This window comes from Sminthopsis crassicaudata, chromosome 6 (assembly GCF_048593235.1).
Source record: "Sminthopsis crassicaudata isolate SCR6 chromosome 6, ASM4859323v1, whole genome shotgun sequence".
NCBI classification, from domain to species: Eukaryota; Metazoa; Chordata; class Mammalia; order Dasyuromorphia; family Dasyuridae; genus Sminthopsis; species Sminthopsis crassicaudata.
In genome coordinates this window covers 72,600,685-72,619,333 of record NC_133622.1, presented here as the reverse complement: position 1 = coordinate 72,619,333, position 18,649 = coordinate 72,600,685, and positions in this window count along the sequence as shown.

Genomic DNA, 18,649 nt, shown 5'->3' with positions numbered 1-18,649 from the left:
GCATTTCTTTTTTAATAATAATTTCTTTTTCTAAATACATGTAAAGATAGTTTTCAACATTCATTTTTGTAAAACCTTATGTTTCAAATTTTTTCTCCCTCCCTTCCTGACTTTTCCTCTCCCCAAGACAGCAAACAATTCAATATAGGTTAAATATATGCAATTCTTTTAAACATATTTCCATGTTTGTCATGTTGTACAAAAAAATATCAGCTCATAAGGGGAAAAACCACAAGAAAGAAAACAAACAAACAACAACAACAACAACAACAAAGGTGAACATATTAGGCTTCAATTCCCATTCAGTCTACATAGTTTTTTCTCTGGATGCAGATGGCTCTCTCTATCTCAAGTCTATTGGAAGTGAATCACCTCATTGTTGAAAAGAAGCAAGTCCATCACAGTTGATCATCACATAATCTTGTTGTTGCTGCATATACTATGCTCTTAGTTCTGCTCACTTCACTCAGCATCAGTTCATGTAAATCTTTCTGCTCTTCAATAATATTCCATAACATTTATATACCATAACTTGTTCAGCCATTTGCCACCCGATGGGCATCTTCTCTGTTTTTAGTTCCTTCCCACTACAGAAAGGGCAGCTAAAATATCATTAAACTTATTTTTAAAAAGTATACATGAGGGCCACCTAGGGGCACAGTAAATAGAACACTGTCCTTAGAGGCAAGAGGACTTGATACAACCTCAGACACTTGACACTTACTAACCGTGTTATCCTGAGCAAGTCACTTAACCCTGATTGCCTTGCCAAAAATAAACAAAAAATTAATCACGAAAACTAGGTCTTAGACCTCTTTCATTTCTTGATACTAACTCTTGCTACTCTGACTGAATACCTCTTTGCCCCATTTCCATTGAATCAAAAGACTTTAAGTAAACTGACTTTTTTCTTATTGGGCAATAACATGAGAATATTGTATGTTTAATGGATATCTCAATTAACTACCAACAGTGGGATAAAGGAGGATTTCTACATTACAAGGAGAGAAAACCTGGAGGTTTTTTTTTTATTTTTTATTTTTTGACTATAGGAGAGGGGGTGTAGTTCTCAAAATCTAAGTGCAGTTTTAATAGAAACTGGGGATTCATTGTATTTGAACTACCCTGAATGTTTTTATTCACTTGCTTTACGTGTTATAAGTATTTCTCTTTTTTGTTGTTGTTGTTGTTTCAAGAATTGAACTCAAAAAGGAAACTTCAAAAAAGCTGAGAAAATCCAAACTTTTAATGTGTCATGTGAACAATGAATATTTATTTTGTACCTAATGTGTGTTTTATTGCAATGACAACAGGCCCTTTCTGGGAGGGAAACAGCAAATGCACAGACAAAGAAATAGAGAATAGGAGTAAAACAAATGCATTTGGGAGACAAAGGGAATATACTAATAATGATCTCATTGATAACAGTGGTATAACCAAAATTTTTTCAGGGTAGGAAAAGATTTAGGCTCTTTTCATAAAGATCATGTCGGCTAGTTTTTAAACATTGCAGGTGTATTTAAAAATCTCTTAGGGGACTGGAAAATTGGCATTTTGCTGTGCAGGTAATTAAATTTTCATTTGTCTCTTTTCTAAGAAATAAGAATATGAAACAGAGGGAATTGTGCATATGATTAGGGATCATTATTTGACCAAATGAAAAGGATAGAAGAATTTTCTACTCTTAGCTCAACCAAAACTTTCACAGTTTTTAAAAAGACTCTAGATCTTTTCTTCTGAACCATTCTTAAAGTTGTTTTCTTTTTGTTTTGTTGTCATTTTGGGGAGGCGGAGTGGGTCGGTGGAATTCTTCCTGTGTGGCAACACTAATAATTAAATTATGAAAAGCATTTGGGTCTGAAAATTATGAAACAAATTCTTTGTGAAATCAGATCTGTGCCTATAAACAGTGGTGTTTGTTAAATATCTGTATAAATATTAGAAGACTTGGATGAAGGCACAGGACATTTCTGGACTAATAAGTGGCAGTATTGACTTTCATAACTCCTTTCACTGGAAAAGCTCAGAATGTTTTATACACATGACTTGAACCTCATGGGCAAGAATAGCCAAGAGGCAGGAAATAAGGAAATATAGTTGAAAATGCAACTTAAGAATCAGTGAAAATGAGAGCTGGAAGGGCCCTGAGAAAGGATTTATCCAATCCCCCTTATTTTACAGACTATGGGAAGAGTGGAATGGGCTGAGTTCCTGCTCACTGGAGGTCTTCGAGCAAAAGCTGGATGACCACCTGGGTGTGCTGTACAGGGGATTTTTCCCCCCAGGTACAAGGCCACTGAGATCTTTTCCAATTCTATAATTCTATGGCTCTGGGAAGATTCTAATTGGCTATCCAGAAACAGCTATCTCTAAACAGGGCTGAATTTGGTATTTTATGTAGTGACCACTGGGTACTGAACAGAGACAAAAGTAGACATATCTTTCACATAACTGAGGCACCATCTGGTGCTTTGCTTTTGCAGGATAATAATAAACAGTGGTATCCAGCAGTACCAGGTAAATGCAGATTGCATTTTAGCATCTTGGTCAAGATCTACGCTTCCCTCAAAGCCTTCCTTGTGCCCAGTGAACGTCACTGATAACAATGACTCTACTGTCTGACATGCCGGGAACTTCTCTCAGAAATGTGGGTATCCCTACGAGACATCCCAAGTCTAACATCCCTAAAGACTCTTTCTGTTTAGGAATATAATAGGATTGCAGAAATTAGCGCTGGAAGAGACCATTTAGTATGAATGTGGTAATTTTACAGATGAGAAAACTGAGATCTAGAAAGAGATGAAGTGACTCACCCAGAAAAAGTGAGATTCAAACCAATGTTCTCTCAACCAACTAAGAGTATCCTTTCATAAAGAGACCTTAGTGAAGCATTTTTTTTTTCTCAAGAAAAATTCTCATCAGTTTGGTTTAACCTTTAACTTGGGACATACTACTTGGGACACATTTCCTCTTTACTATTAGCATCCTTTTGCTCCTCAAATTTATCTTTTTAAATGTTGTATCTCCACCACCATTCTTCATAACTCTTTGGGGGAAGGGACAGGCTTTTCTTTGTCCTTGTATCTATAATGTCCAGCATATGGGAGGCTCGTATTGAATTGAAAAAGAAATTCACAAAGCAAATGATCCTCAACTTTAGGTTAAGCCATTTATAGATCCAATTAATATTCTGTGGGTTAATGACACAACCATGATCTCTTTTGAACTTTTAAATTACTTTTAAAATACTATATACTTATAGTATATATAGGTCTTATTGTCTTTAGGTAACAGATGGAGAAATTCAGGCTTTGGAAGCTTGACAGAAGATCACACAGCTTTTTTTTTCTTTTTTTCTTTTTTTCTTTTTTCTTTCTTTTTTGTAAACAAGGCAGTGTGTCACGATAGCCAGAGCAGTGGATTTTGTTGGGAATTTGGGTTTGAATTCTGCTTTAGATACTAGTTAGCCATGAGCAAGTGACTTATTATCTTTGGACCTAGGTTTCCCACTCTGCACAATGAAGGGATTAGATTTTGAAATCTAAGCTTTCTTCCGGCTTTAATGCTAGCACCTTGTGAAGTAGTGGGGACCAGGATGTTTCCAACTTTAAGTTCTTTATGTCATCCATTATACTAAATAGCCTCAATTCATTCCTCTTCTGAAACCACAGGATTGAGGTAGAGAGGGACAAAAGGGACTTTTTGGAAATAATTCAATGAAAAGAAATCACTTTACAATCTAATTTAGTCAGGTTAGATAAGGTAGCCTTATTCAGTGGAGAGGCAGGAACCATCCTTTGGGGGCTCAAACCCTTGGAGGAAGGAAAGCTATTAAAAGTCTGGTCTGGCTGAACTCAGGGGTCCACTAGGTGGCAGGATTTTTAAGCAATCATGAACCTCTTGCTCCAGAACCTGGAGAGGGACCATCCAGAATCCTCCACATGGACTACTCAGAGAAGCTGTTTAGCAAGCACATGTCTGTGGTTCCATTTGATCACCTCTTACTCCCCTCTCCCCAACATGGTTTATTTTCCCAAGTAAATAAATTATTAAGAATATTTCTTAGCTTTTGGCCTCATGTCCCAGTTGCAGAAATGATTTTAATCCTAGGTCTTTGAACTGAAACACATGTTGCTCCTTGCCTCTTGGAGAGAGAAAGGAGTGTCCTCCAGTGGTTGAACCTACAGCTGCATGAAATCTTCAAGTATCCCTAAAAGAAAGATGCAGCCTCAGAACACGTGTTTAAGAAACCGTCACTGTGGGATTCAGTGATGACCTAAGGTAGAATGGAATTTTAGAGCAGGGTCTTCTCTTAAGTGAACATTATTCTCATTTTGCAGAAAAAGACTGGAGTGAAATCATTCATTCAAGGTCACATAATTAATCGCTTATTAAGTTCAAATGCAGACCCAGGTAGGTCTTAATAGTCTTTTCAATAGGCCAGATTGCTGTTCCTGTCCATATCCTATACTCCAATAGTGTTGAACTGGTAGAAATGGGGCTCAAAACCATATATAAAGATCCCTGCAGGCTACACAGTGACTTAGAAAACCACATCTTAACATCATCTATGTTTTATTATATTTTTATTTATTTTGCTATGTATTTCCCAATTACATTTTAATCTGGCTTGGGCCACACTTGGAAGTATTGTTTGCTACCTCTGTTTTATGCCCAATCTATCCCTTTACTTTTCTTTAGAGCAGGTACAATCTTTATAATGGGTACAATCTTTATAACTGACCAAAATGAGGGAAAAGAAAGGTAAATCATAGTTTGCTTACTTCTATAATTCAGATTCAAAGGAAAATTTAAAGAAATCCTTAGTCTGCCATTTAAAGCTGTCCATAATCTGGTTCTCATCTACCTTTCCACTCTTATTTCATCTTATTCTCCCTCGTGGCCTCTCTGTTCCAGTCAAATTGGCCTAATAGCTACTCCCCATTGGTGACATGCCCTTCCTGCCTTCATTTCATTTTATAGGCTGTCTCCCATGATTTGAATGTTCTCCCTTTTCATTTTTACTTTTAGAATTTCTGTTTTCCATCAAAGCATAGTGAGGTACTGCTTCCTACAGAAGGCATTTCCTGGTCTTTTTTGCTTCTTGAAATTACATTGTATGTACTGTGTGTATAATTGGTATTTATGCATCTATGCATATGTTGTTTCTCTTCAGAAGCATGGAGGCCCCTTGAGGGAAGGTACTGTTTCACTTGATATCTTCATATCCCCAGAATTTAGTACTTATGGTAGTATGCCTTTCATATAACTGGAGTTGACTATGTCTTTGTGGAACCAAATAGTGCTCAACTCACCCACCTGTGTAGTGGAAAAGTCAGTGAAATTTCATTGCTTCTCTGAATAAGAAGTATGTGTATTTACTTGGATGCTAGGAGTTAGGCAGAGAAATTCCCCAAAAAGCCAATTAGATTGGATGTGAAGAACCAACTTAGTAATTAGAATTTCTTAAAGGACACAGCATGACCATTTCTCAGGTACATTACAGTGGGGAGTCCTTTTATGTAGGGGACATTGAGGTCCATCTATCTCTCAAATATCATGATTTTGTGATTATAGATTTAAAACTGGAAGGAACTAGATTTAACCTCATTTAACAGATAAGGAATTGAGGCGCAGAGAGGTCAAATGATTCTCTCAGGGTATGTTTGTGAATATAGAACTCACCTCAGAGGCAGGAGAAAGATCTGAGTTCAAGTCTCACCTTTTGACAAATATTGGTTGCGCAATACAAGCAAATCACTTAATCTTTCTGTGCATTAGTCAATTTTCTAAGACTATGAATTGTAGAACTACTTATCTGAATTGGTAAAAATAATCAACTCATAAGGAATTTCCCTATACCTCTGAAAACAGTCCCAGTCCCTCTCCTGGTTCCTTTCCCTTTCAGACAGGATGCAGAACTGGGATTTGATCTATTCAGTCTGAATCCTGCCATGCTGATGTTGCATTCTTGAAAAATGGGCATTTGGGTTTCTGTTTCAGCACAAAAGGGGTGCATCTGATAAGTGTAGTTAAGTTGGAAATTAGTTAAGATGCTTTTGGAGTAACTTTATTCAGTACAACTGGTAAAACAAAAGCAATTTTTGATTATTTGGCAATAACCCAGCATAAAATGATAAGCAGATGGTGAAGTGGGCGCCAGTTAAAAGAGACATGAATTAAATCCCACCTTTGGTACATAATTAATAATTGAATGAACTGGGACTATTATTCATCTCTTTATTCTTCAGTTTTTTCCTTGTAAAATGGAAGTAATATCAGCACCTGTCTTAGAGGGTTATTTTAATGTGGGTACAGCACCTTGTAAAACTTAAAGCATTGTACAAATTAGCTATTACTAGATTCAAATTGGGGCAGTTAGATTGAGTAGTGAATAGAGTGCCTGGTCTGGAGTCAAGAAAACCTGAGTTCAAATCTAGTCTCAACATTTATTTAGTTGTGTGATCCTGGATAAATCATTTAACTCTCTCAATTTCCTCATCTGTAAAGTGAACTGGAGAAGCCACTCCATTGTCTTTGCTAAGAAGATCCCCAGTGGAGTCACAAAGAGTCTGACATGACTGAAATGACTCAATAACAAGACTGATATTACTAAATTAGTAATATTAAATAGATCTAATAATAGCTTATAATAATGGAATATTAATAGATCACCATAACCGTGTGTGTGTGTGTGTGTGTGTGTGTGTGTGTGTGTGTGTGTGTGTGTGTGGTATAGGCAGCAGTGACAGGTCCTAAGGGCTCCATCACAGATAAATTGAGATTATATTACATGAAATGAGCCTTTGGAATTAGGTTGAAGGGTGGTCCTTATTCTCGCTCACCACTTCCACCCTTTGGTACTGTTAATTAATATTCATAAATGGATCCAAGAAAAAGAGTCCCACCCAAAGGGTGACCTCTGGTGAGAGAAGGATCACTTTAAATTGGAATTGAAGAATTCAATGCTTATAACTCCCCCATCCTCCTCCCGAGTCCCTCTACTTTGGAATTTGATACTAAATACCAGGAAATATGTACCTTTTGGCTAACCTGACTTTTGGTATTGAATAGGATGTCAAGGATTTGAAGGATATGTTTTTAGGATGAAGACAGCCCATTCTTTTTTAAAATGGTATTTATTTTTCCAAATACATGCAAAGATACTTTTCAACATTTACATTTGCAAAACCTTGTATTCCAGATTTTTCTCCCTGTCCTCCTCTCTGTTCCCTCCCCAAGACAACAAGCAATCTGATATAGATTAAACATGTGCAATTCTTCTAAACATATTTCCATATTTGTCATATTGAGCAAAAGAAAAATCAGATCAAAAAGGGAAAAAATGAGAAAAAAGAAAACAAACAAACAAACAACAACAGAGTGAAAATACTATGCTTTGATCCACAGTCAATGTGGATCCTCTCCCTGAATATTGAAATTGCCTTGATTCAACTCATTGTTGAAAAGAGCTAAGTCCGTCACAGTTGATCATCACATAATTTTATTGTTACTGTGTACAACGTTCTTTTGATTCTGCTCACTTCATTCAGTTCATTTAAGTCTTTCCAGGCTTTTCTGAAATCAGTCTGCTCATCATTTCTTACAGACCAATAATATTCCATTGCTTTCATATATCATAACTTATTCATTATTCCCCAATTGAGGGTCAGCCACTCAGTTTCCAGGTCCTTGCCAACACAAAAGGTCTGCTTTGAATATTTTTGCACATATGGGTCCTTTCTCCTCCTGTAAGATCTCTTTGGTTATAGCCTCACTAGAGACACTGCTGGGTCAAAGGATATGAGAGGGTAGCCCTTGGGCATAGTTCCAAATAGCTCTTCAGAATGGTTGGATCAATTCACAATTCCAATGCATTCATGTCTCAGTTTTCCCATAACTCCCAATAGCCGATCTTTTTAAAACCAGGGATCACATCATAGATGCAGAAGTTGGCAAAGTCCAGATATGGAAGTCTCCCCAAGTCTGTCTATGACTGGCTGTTTCGTTCAGTCTCCATGACTGTCTTAAAAACACCATAGCAGGCACTCTTGTTCATAAATACCTTTCATGAACATTGCAAAGAGTGGAAGATGACACTGTCAGGGTAAGTGATGGATGAGGAGTGAGTGGATAAAGGACAGGGGGAAAGGTAACAGTGGGATTGAAACCTGAGCTATTCTAGTCCCTTGGAGTAGGACACCTGGATTGGACCATACTTTCCAACCTTATACTTTTTTTTATTGTAGTAAAGTCATTTCAATCATGGCTGATTCTTATTGATCCCATTTGGGATTTTCTTGGCAAAGAGAATGGGATGGCTTACAATTTCCCTCTCCAGAACATTTTACAAATGAGGAAATGGGAGCAAATAGGGTTAAATGACTTACCCAGAGTCACATAGCTAATAAATGTCTGAGGTTGGATTTGAACTCAGGCATTTCTGATATCTAACTGTCTGGATCTTTATGTCCCTGTTCCTTTATATCCAGTGCACAATCTCTCTCTCTCTCTCTCTCTCTCTCTCTCTCTCTCTCTCTCTCTCTCTCTCTCTCTCTCTCTCTCTCTCTCTGTCTCTCTCTTTCTCTCTCTCTCTCTCTTTCTTTCTCTCTCTCTTTCTCTCTCTCTCTCTCTTTCTCTATTTCTTTCTCTCTCCTCCCTTCTGCCCTCTGCCTTTTTCCATGAAGACCTTTTCTCTTCCTTATTATTTTCCCTATAAAATACTCTCAGTTAAAGTAGAGAGGAAATGTTGTTTGAAAAGAAAAAAATATTTTGAAAAGTGCTTTGCACTTATTAAATACTCAGTAAGTGCTCATTGAGTTGAAATGAATTAAATTGAATAAGATTATGACACAGAGAAGGACATAGTGCAGTGGAGAGAGTGCTGAATTTGAAGATGTAATATCTGAGTTCAGATCTCAGCTCTGGTAGTTACTAACCATGTCACCTTAGGCTAATCACATCAGTCTTCCTCTGGGTCTCAGCTTCTTCTGTGACACATGACCTCAGAGCCTCCTTCCAGAACTAAAGGGAGATTTTTTGATTTCTAGGTTTGACTTTTGTCCTCTTTGTGGCGAGTATATATAGAGAAAATAGACTTCTCAGTTTTTTCAGCTGTTAAGTAATAGTAGCTTTTTTTAAAAAAAAAATTTGAAGTAAAACTCATCTTGGCAAGATCCATTGTGGTGAATTTGGTGACTTCACTTCACCTCTGTAATACTATGGTTGAATTGTATCTCCTTGGAGAAAGCACACTTGACTTAGTGACTCCCAGTATATTAAAAACATCTCCCAAAGATTCACAGAATGAACATTTTCAAAACTTGTGAGTGTGTGTTAGAGTGGAAAAGGCACTAAAATAAGATGACCTATGTTCACATCTTTGCTCTGATACTTACTACCTGTATGACTGGGAAAATCATTTCAATTGGGGGAACCCAATGTCTTCATCCATAAAAATGAATAGAGAGACAATATGGCAAAGCGGATAGAGGGATGGACTTGGCATCCGGAAGATCTGAGTTTGGTCCTTCCTCTTCCTCCTTTCTCTGTCTCCATGACTTTAACTTCTCTTTGTCCCCAGCAAACTCATCAGTCACCAAGTGTTATTGGTGGGAGAATTTTCTGCACTGGAAGTTATTTAAATGGATGAAATCATAGGAACCTTCAATGGGTGGGTTGCACTAGACTAGATAATATGCAAGTTCTCTTCTAGCCCTATGACCTTGGATGCTTAATGAAACAGTCTGAAATGATTTTCTCCTTGTTTTGTGTCATCTTAGGATGATATTATTAAAAGCTAGACAAGTGATTTTCCTACAGAAACATCTGAATCATCCAGCCTGGGCATCTGACCCCTAAAGTTACACTGGGAAAAGACAAAGGAAAAGACAACAGTACAGAGTAAGCTATTATAAACAGTTATCCCTTGTCTAGGAGACTGCCTTCTTTTTACAGTCTTTTTCACATTATCCAATTCAGTTTATTAAGCATTCATTAAACTACTGGCATTGTGCTAGGTGTTGGAAGATACAAAGATAAAACAAAAGAAAATAATTCCTGTCTTTGAGAAGCTTCCATTTTATTAAGGGAAAAATGTAAGTATCACTGCTTTTTTTTTGGAGGGGAGGGAAATTCCCTTTTTTTTTCCATATAAGTAGCAACTACTCTATCTTGGGGATCCAATGTGTGAGTCATGGACCAAAAGTGACCTGCCTAAGGTATTTCACATTTTCTTTTACCCAATAAGTAGCATACATTAACCATGACCTAGGAGGACCCAACACCTTCCAAAGCCAACCAATGTATAAAAGATTATCCCTAGATGTCATGCTAATGTCCCACCTCATTCTGTGATCTAACCCTACTAGACTGTTTGCTATTCCTGATTCGTCTAGTCTGTGTGATTTTGCCCCAATGGGCTACCATGCCTGAGATTCATTTCTGAATTTCCAGCTCTTAGAATCTCTTGGTTTCTTCAAATCTTTACTCAAGTGTCACCTTCTGCTTCCTCATCTCCAGTCCTCCTTTCCCCCATCAGCTACTAGTGCCTTCCCCCCATCTATTTTCTTATATGTACCATATACATGTGTACAAATAGGACATTGCTTCAGTCATACTAAGAGCTTCTTTTGCCAAGGTACTTTGTATTTATTTTGTAGATAGTATATAATTATGTATCTCTATGCATCTCCCCACTTCCCAATAGAATGTAAGTTCCTTGAGAGCAAGGACAATTTCATTTTTTTTCTTTGTATTGGCCCCTTTCTCTTCTTCCCCCTTCACTAGTGTCTAGTATAACATCTAGAATATTTATTATGGCTTAAATTTAATTGACTTGACTTAATTTTGGAGAACATTTACTTCGAGATTCTTTTTTAAATCTTATTTTATAATTAACTTAAAGTGATACAAAAATAGAATTAAAAAACCAAAATTAAAAAATTGCCATGTGCACAGCAGAGCATGAGATGATCAAAATATGAGACAATAATTTTCCATTTTAAGGAAATCTATATAGTAAATACTACATATTGAGTTCAAAGCTGTCCATCTTTTCTCTACTTCTCTGTAGGTTTTTCTTTTGTTTTCTGTTGCGCACTTTTTACTTTATTTTTTCCCCCTTTCCCCCCAAAAGACTATAATTAAACACTGAAATACACATATATACATACATTTGTGTATGTATACAGATAATATATGCAATATAATATGTACATACATTATAATCATTTATATAGATATATAATGTATGTAAATATAATATATACATTATAATGTATGTATGTGTATGCATATAATATATACATACATTATAATATATTTACATAGACATATAATATACATATATCCATATATATAGATATCTATAATCATACTCTTATATACACATATACATTCATATGCATCTATGTAAGGTCATGCTATCCTTGTTCTAGGGATTCTTAACCAGGAGTCTCTGAACTTCTTTTAAAAATATTTTGATAACTCTATTGCAACAGAACTGCATCCTTTGCAATCTTCTGTATTTTGTTTTATGAATTTAAGAACATTAAAGATTATTCTGAAAAGTAGGTTGTATGTATCACCAGACAGCTCAAGAGGTTGGTTCCCCCAAGTGCTCAGTGACTTAGTTGGATACAGAGTTTAGGTCTCTTGAGTCCTGTCCAAAGCTACGGACTCCAATGAAAAGGATTTTGGACTGTTGCATTCTGGTTACATTCTGAGCACTGGGTTTGGAGATGTGTTTCTGACACTTAATATTTGTGTCACCATTGGTAATTCTCAGAACTGATTAGGGCCTCATTTTTTTTTCTTCAAAATGAGGGGATTGGATACAATGGCCACCCAGATTTAAAATTCAATACTCATTTAATTTTTAGATCCACATAATTTTAGATTGAAATCCCTTTATGTTTTACCCCCCCCCCAACTATAAAATGAATAGAATTGGACCAGACACTTTCTCTGCCAGCTCTTACTCGCTGTGAATTCTTTTTTCCCCCCATTAGTCAATTATCTCTGTTTAATAGATTTGAGAAAAATGGAATTCTCACTGTTTGACCTACCTACCCTTAGATGATTATCCTTAAAGGTGAGAGATGAGAAACAGGTGGTTTAAAGCTGCAAGAAAAGGAGAGGCAAGTATTGGTTTCCCAGTTTTGAGCTTCAGACCAGCCTATGTATGTATGCCAGGAGCAATCATTTGATTTATGAATCTGAAGTTTATAATTCTTCTTTAGTAGAATGTAAGCATCTCAAAAGCAGGGACAGTTTCACTTTGTATTCCTAGCATGTAGTAGGTGCTTAGTAAGTTCTTATTGGATTGAATTGAATTTTCATCAGGTATCCCCTAGCCCAAATTCATGGCCTTAGCAAATACCATTTCTTGGTGATCCATTGATATATCCTTTGGATTAGAATTTCTGAGGATTTTTGAAGTTATGAAGCACAGGGAATCTTCTCTTTCTCTTTGAATGTGGAATGAAAGCTAAATAACATTTCCCGATGATCCATAGATAAATCCTTTGGATTAGAATGCCTCAGGATCTTTGAAGTTGGACTGAAGCTCAGGCTGAAGCACAGGGAACCTTCTCTGTCTCTATGAATGTGAAATAAAAGTTAAATCATCTCCAGCCACAATCTCCTGTCCAACCTGCACTCTGATGAATCTCGTTCCAAGGGTAGGATATATTGCCAAGGATACTGGATGGGAGATCTGCAATGTGGATTGGAAAGGACACTCTTGTCCTAAGTTGGGAGGTGTTATTTTTCCCATGGTTTGATTTGCCTGGCATTCTTTGCCTGGCATTTTTCCTCCTTTTCCTTTGCAAGGAAGAGGAGAAGAGAGGAGGGCAGGTTGCTGACGAAGTCAAGAGGGTGCTTGGGCTGGCTGGGTTTATTGCTTTTGGCAGATGGGGCCCGTGATGTGGTTTTACTTCCCATTTGTAGAGCCTTTCTAGAAACCTATACTCTGTTCTTCAGTGAGTCCTCCTTATTCATACATCCATATACTGTGCATCTATGCATGTTTGTATACATAAAAATACATGGATACACACACATATGAATGTATACACACATATTTTGCATTTTATTGGCTTCCTGGCAAGCACACGTAGGCCCCATGAGAAAACAGGACAGCTGGATGAGAGAACAGGAGGAGAACTTCACCATATAATAGCTATCTTCCTCTCAAAATTCAGTCTTTGCTTTTTAAAATGACACTCTTGAGTAGAATCGTAAATTTAGAGTTGGGAAGCTCCTAAGAGGTCCTTGTGTCCAATCTTTGTCTCCCCCTCCCCAATTTTACAATTAAGGAAACTGAGACTCAGAGAACTTTGGCTGAGGTCATATACATAATGTCAGAAACAGGATTTAAATCCTGATTCTCTGACTCCAAATCGTGTCCTTTCCCGTTTCAACCGCGTGCCTCTTTTCTTTGGTTCCCCGGGCAGTAAGAAGAATACTCTGGGCACATTCACATTGGAATGTTGGGTTTTCTGGATCTTAGAAGGATGGCTTCGATGTTTGATTGAGTTAAATTCCTCGCTTTCACAAAAGCACAATTTCACAATCAAACTGGCTGGTTTCTACTCCCTAAGAAAGCAACTCATTCAGAGGTTCACACTTGGTTCACAAAATCATTATCTTCTCAAGCATTCAGCTTGCTGGGAAAATATTGCTCTTTTTGCCAACATTTCTATTTTGAAAACAGAAAAAGGCTCTAGGAAAAGGTTGAAATAGTTGTGTGTAGTGCAAGTATTGTATAACGGCCCCACTGTGTTACAAGTCTAAGGAAAACAAGAACCACTTACTTAGCAAGGAGAGAAATGCCAAAACTTGAATGTAGCTTCAAGCCAGGAATGTCTCCAATTTGCACAGGAACAAAAAAAGTGTCCTGTTAATTCAAGGGGAGTTTCTAACAGGCTGTGGAAATAGGAAAAAATAAAGAAGAGGTAATCATATCTGCAGACAGGAAAGAACCATTTAGTTGTGTTTAAACAATGATCTGATGATTGGGAGTCTGGGTGGGGTGGGTTGGTTGAAGACTGAGGAGGTTAGGAATGGTTGAAAGCACCACTGTTTAAGCCAGGCAGATTTTTAATGAAGAAATGAAATGTTGGGAATCATGTTTCTTCAACACACAGGCTACTTTCCCACACACCTTCCAGGGGGGGATTGTCACTGGAGAGGGCTCCTTTTGAGAGATGCAGAGGGAGAGCCAGGGAATGGGAAGGCTGGGGCAGCGGAGGGGACGGGTCCTTTGAGGTCTTCAGGCTCAAGGCTCTCATTCCTCTCAGGGGCCAAGAGGGTGTTCTCCCGTAGTTCTAACACAACATTGTGGGATCCTGTGATCATTGGACTTGGAACTGGAAAAGATCTTAGCGAGATCATCTTTTTCTTTTTTGTATTTTTTTTTAAACACCAACCGTATTTTATTTTCAATTTCAAATTCTCTCCCTTCCCCACCTCTCTTCCTTCAATTGAGAAGGCAAGAAATTAAAAAAAACAAAACACCATTACAAATATGAAGTCAAGCAAACCCAATTTCACCATGGGCCACATATAGGGAGGGGAGAGAAAAAAAAATGAAAGGGAAAAAAATAGGCTTCAATCTGAGCTCAGAAAATAAGCTTTCATCACATATCCTCTGGAACTCTAGTGGGTCATTGTATTGAACAGTTTCTATATTTTTTACAGTCAATTATCTTTAAAGTATTTTTGTTACTCTATAAATTGTCCTGCTTCTGCCCATTTCACTTTGTATCTGTTCATAGATTTTCCCTGGCTTTTTTGAAATGACCCCATTCATCATTTCTTACACATAAGAGCTTTCTATCATGGTCACATCCCACAGCTTGTTCAGCCATCCCAATTGATGGGTATTCCCTAGGTTTCCAATTCTTTGCCATCACAAAAAGAACTGCTAGAAAGAATTTTGGGTCTGATATAATTTTTTTGAACCTTTCCATTTTTTAGAGATAATGAAATTGAATCTCAGAGAGACCCACTAAGTCACACAGGATTTGATCTTAGATCTCTGAAAAAAATTTCGAATCTGGAGTCAGAAGACTCGGGTTGGAATCCCACTCATGTGTATTACATCTCTTGGGGTAAGGCATTTGGGTCTCAGTTTGCTTATCTGTAAAAAAAGAAGGAATTGGGCCAAATATCTTTTCCAGTTCTAAATTCCACACTTTTCCCACCATACCTCACACAGGAGCCACTCAGCATTAGAAATATAAACTTAGGTTGGTGGACCAGATCTCAGGGACCATGGAGGTGGTTGGTTTCTATAGGGGTTGGGATTCCAGTCTGGGGGGGGACCTCTCATTCAAAGCAACTGTCTAGCCAGAGGAACACCAACAGAGGCGGGAAATGCCATGGTTGGCAGAGTGAGTGTTTCTGCAATGACTCCTGGCCTTCAAAGTCCCACCCAGGTAGTGGCTCTTCCCAATGAGGTCAAGGGCAACCTCTCTCCAGATGAGCCTGGAGTGGGGGTGGGGAGTTTTCAGTTCCTCTCAGTTGGAAGTCGATCTTCAATACATCACACCTGGCTATATTTCAAAGATTAATGAACAGCATCTTGTCAGGTTTGATAGATCACGCCGGGGGTGTGGACTTGGACGATGTCATCATAAATTCCCCGAGCTGCGAAGTCTACCTTAAGGACTTAGCATGAGGTTCGGGTGAGAACTGAAGAAGAGGGAATGACCGTAAAATGTGGAAAGTGCCAGTTTTGAGAGAAAACTGTAAATTTTCTAGGACATTAGGTTTCAAAAGAAGGATTACGCACAGACTAAACAAAGTAGAAGTCATAAAAAATTTAAAGACACCACAAAACATAACAGAACTAAGATCCTTTTTAGGTATGACAGAATCCGAAGAGGAAACTTATACCCAATTATGCCACCCAGGCAGGGCCATTAATTAACCTAATGAGAAAATATGTTCCATTTCCATGGGCCTAAGCGTGTCAGGAAGCTTTTGACATTTTAAGACGGAAAAAAAAAAAAAAAAAGCAATTGCTCCATTCTGAAAACTTCCAAATGTTAAACTTATCGGGTCGAGTTCCCTGAGGTACTTCTGATAATGGCCTTCTGGGCTCTCTAGGGGGATATGGTAATTGGGTCATAAGTAGAATGGGAATTAGAAAAACTGGGGAAGGGAAGAGGAAGTTGGAATCAAGGGAAAGATCAGGGAACTAGGAATCAGAGATCCTGAGCAGGAGCTGCTAAATCACTGACTCCCTCCACTGAGCCTGAAGAGCAGAGGCTGAATAATCCAGCGCATGGGAACAGTGTAGACAGATAAAAGAAACAATCCTGGATCTTCACCAACTCCTCCCTCATTGATGATCTAAATTAAGCTGTGTTTATGTATGAAAAACAAAGTGGAAGGCTGAGGTAATCATTGGATTCTTTGAGTCTAGAAGAATTCATACGAGTTATCTGTATTTTGGGGGGAGTGGGGGAGAAATAGGGAATGTAATTTTTTGCGGGACTTAATTATTTTGGGGTTGCTTATAAACGAGAGATCTGGAAGAAATTCCCTCCCCACTCCCATGGTATTTATGAAATAACATAGATAAGGAAGGAAAGACACAAATAGAAAGTCCTACTATGTACGAAGTGCTTTATAAATACTATCTTATTACTTTCTTTCAATAGCTTTGGGAGGCAGATACTATCATCACCCCCATTTTCCAGATGAGGAAACTAAGGCAGAAAAAGTTCAATGACTTGTCCAGGCTCCTATAGCTAGTATGTGTCTGAGATTGGATTTGGTCTTCTTGACTCTAGGGCTAGCATTCTATCTACTATGCCACTTAGCTGCTTCCATGACAAGGGTTGCACAGCATAGGGGTTCATGGAGGGATTGTAATCACCACTGATGGGTAGACTGTATACACCTTTGACATCACAGGTCCATTGGAGTTTTTAATCATTGGATGGTTCAGTTCGTTATTTCACTCTATATGGAGACATAACCTTCAATAAGGTCCCCAGTAAGATTTATATTTAAGTTTCTGGTTTGGGGGGCTGGTTTTCTATAGTAGTTGGTCTCCTGGTAGAATTGAAAACTCTTCTGTCTTGCCTCCTAGCCTTTTATCTACTTTGCTTATTGCATGCAGAGTCCATGCCTGGCGTCATTCTTTTTCCTTTTCATTGGGCCCATTCCAACACATACGTTATGTTGATACCCTCTGCCTGAGAATGGCTAGCTCTGGATTTCCCATTAACTGTGAAGTCATAGCCTCGTATAAACCCTCTGTTCCTCAGTTTTTTCCATCTGTGAAATGGAAATAATAATGCTTCCCATCTCTTTCATTGAAGTCATTTCAAGGATTACTGAAGTAATGTGGGTAAAGGGCTTTGAGGTCTTCAGATGAAAGAGGCTGGAGATGTGCAACATATAATTAGTCAGTTTTAATCAAATTGTTGCATAGCCTTTTAGTACCAAAGTTATAGTATAAGTGAGAAGGCAGTCCTGAGTTATTTATGTATTTCCACCTCAGATTACTTTCAGAGCTGAAATTTCAGAGTTTTTACAGGTGCATAGGAAACGAGGGACGGTGACAGGAGGCTTTTGCTCTCCTATAGGGAGCCTAGGAGGGATTATAGTCCCAGGATTAGGTGTTTGCCTGACAGCTGGTGGAAGTGACTTTTTATATTTCCAGAGATGATAGATGGAGAAGGAGCAAACTGGAAGGCCTGGGGATATGCCCAGCATGCTTTGGGAGTTGGGCCAATGTTGGTTGGTCTTGTTAATTCTGAGGTTGTTTTCCAAAGCTTTCCAGATCACCAGAAAGAGAAATGACCACCCTGGTTCTCTCCCATCCATACTGTGGAACCTGGCATCTGCTCAGGCCTCTGGAAGCCTCTGTTATTGTACCCCTATCTCAGGGCTAAAGCTAAACAGCTCAATGCCCATTGCTGAAATATTGGAAGCCAATTTGACATTTGAGCCCTTTAAGAATACTCAAACACCATTTCAATGCTTCAGGGATCTGTGATTTCTTTGATATGAATTTTTCCCCCTACATAGATCAAAACCTCTTTACATATATATATTGTATTTAGCATATACTTCTTTAACATATTTAGCATGTATTGGTCTATCTGCCATCTGGAGGAAAGGGTAGGGGGAAGGAGGGGAAAAGTTTGAACAAAAGATTTTGCAATTACCAATGCTGAAAAATTACCCATGCATATATCTTGTAAATAAAAAGCTATAATAAAAAAGAAAAGAATTATCGTGGTGGAAACAAAACAAAACAACAAAACCAAACCCTGGAGGCAAGCTGGTGATGAACCTCCCTGACTTTCCCAGACTACTATTAGATTTTATCATTATCCCATTTTACAGATGACATTGAAGTTAAGTGATTTATTCAGGATCACACAATCAGTCCATATGCTAGCTTACATTTCTTTCCTTTACACAGTGCCCTTCTTGCTGGCTTTCCCCACTAAGAAACCTCTTTGAATGGATTTTGTATTTATACATTTGTTTATATGCTGTAATCACTCAGTAAAACATAATGTCATCAAAGCCTGTTTTTTTCAATTGTTTTTCAATATCATTTGACTCTACATAACCCCATTTGGGCTTTTCTTGGCAGAGGTACTGAAGAAGTTTACCA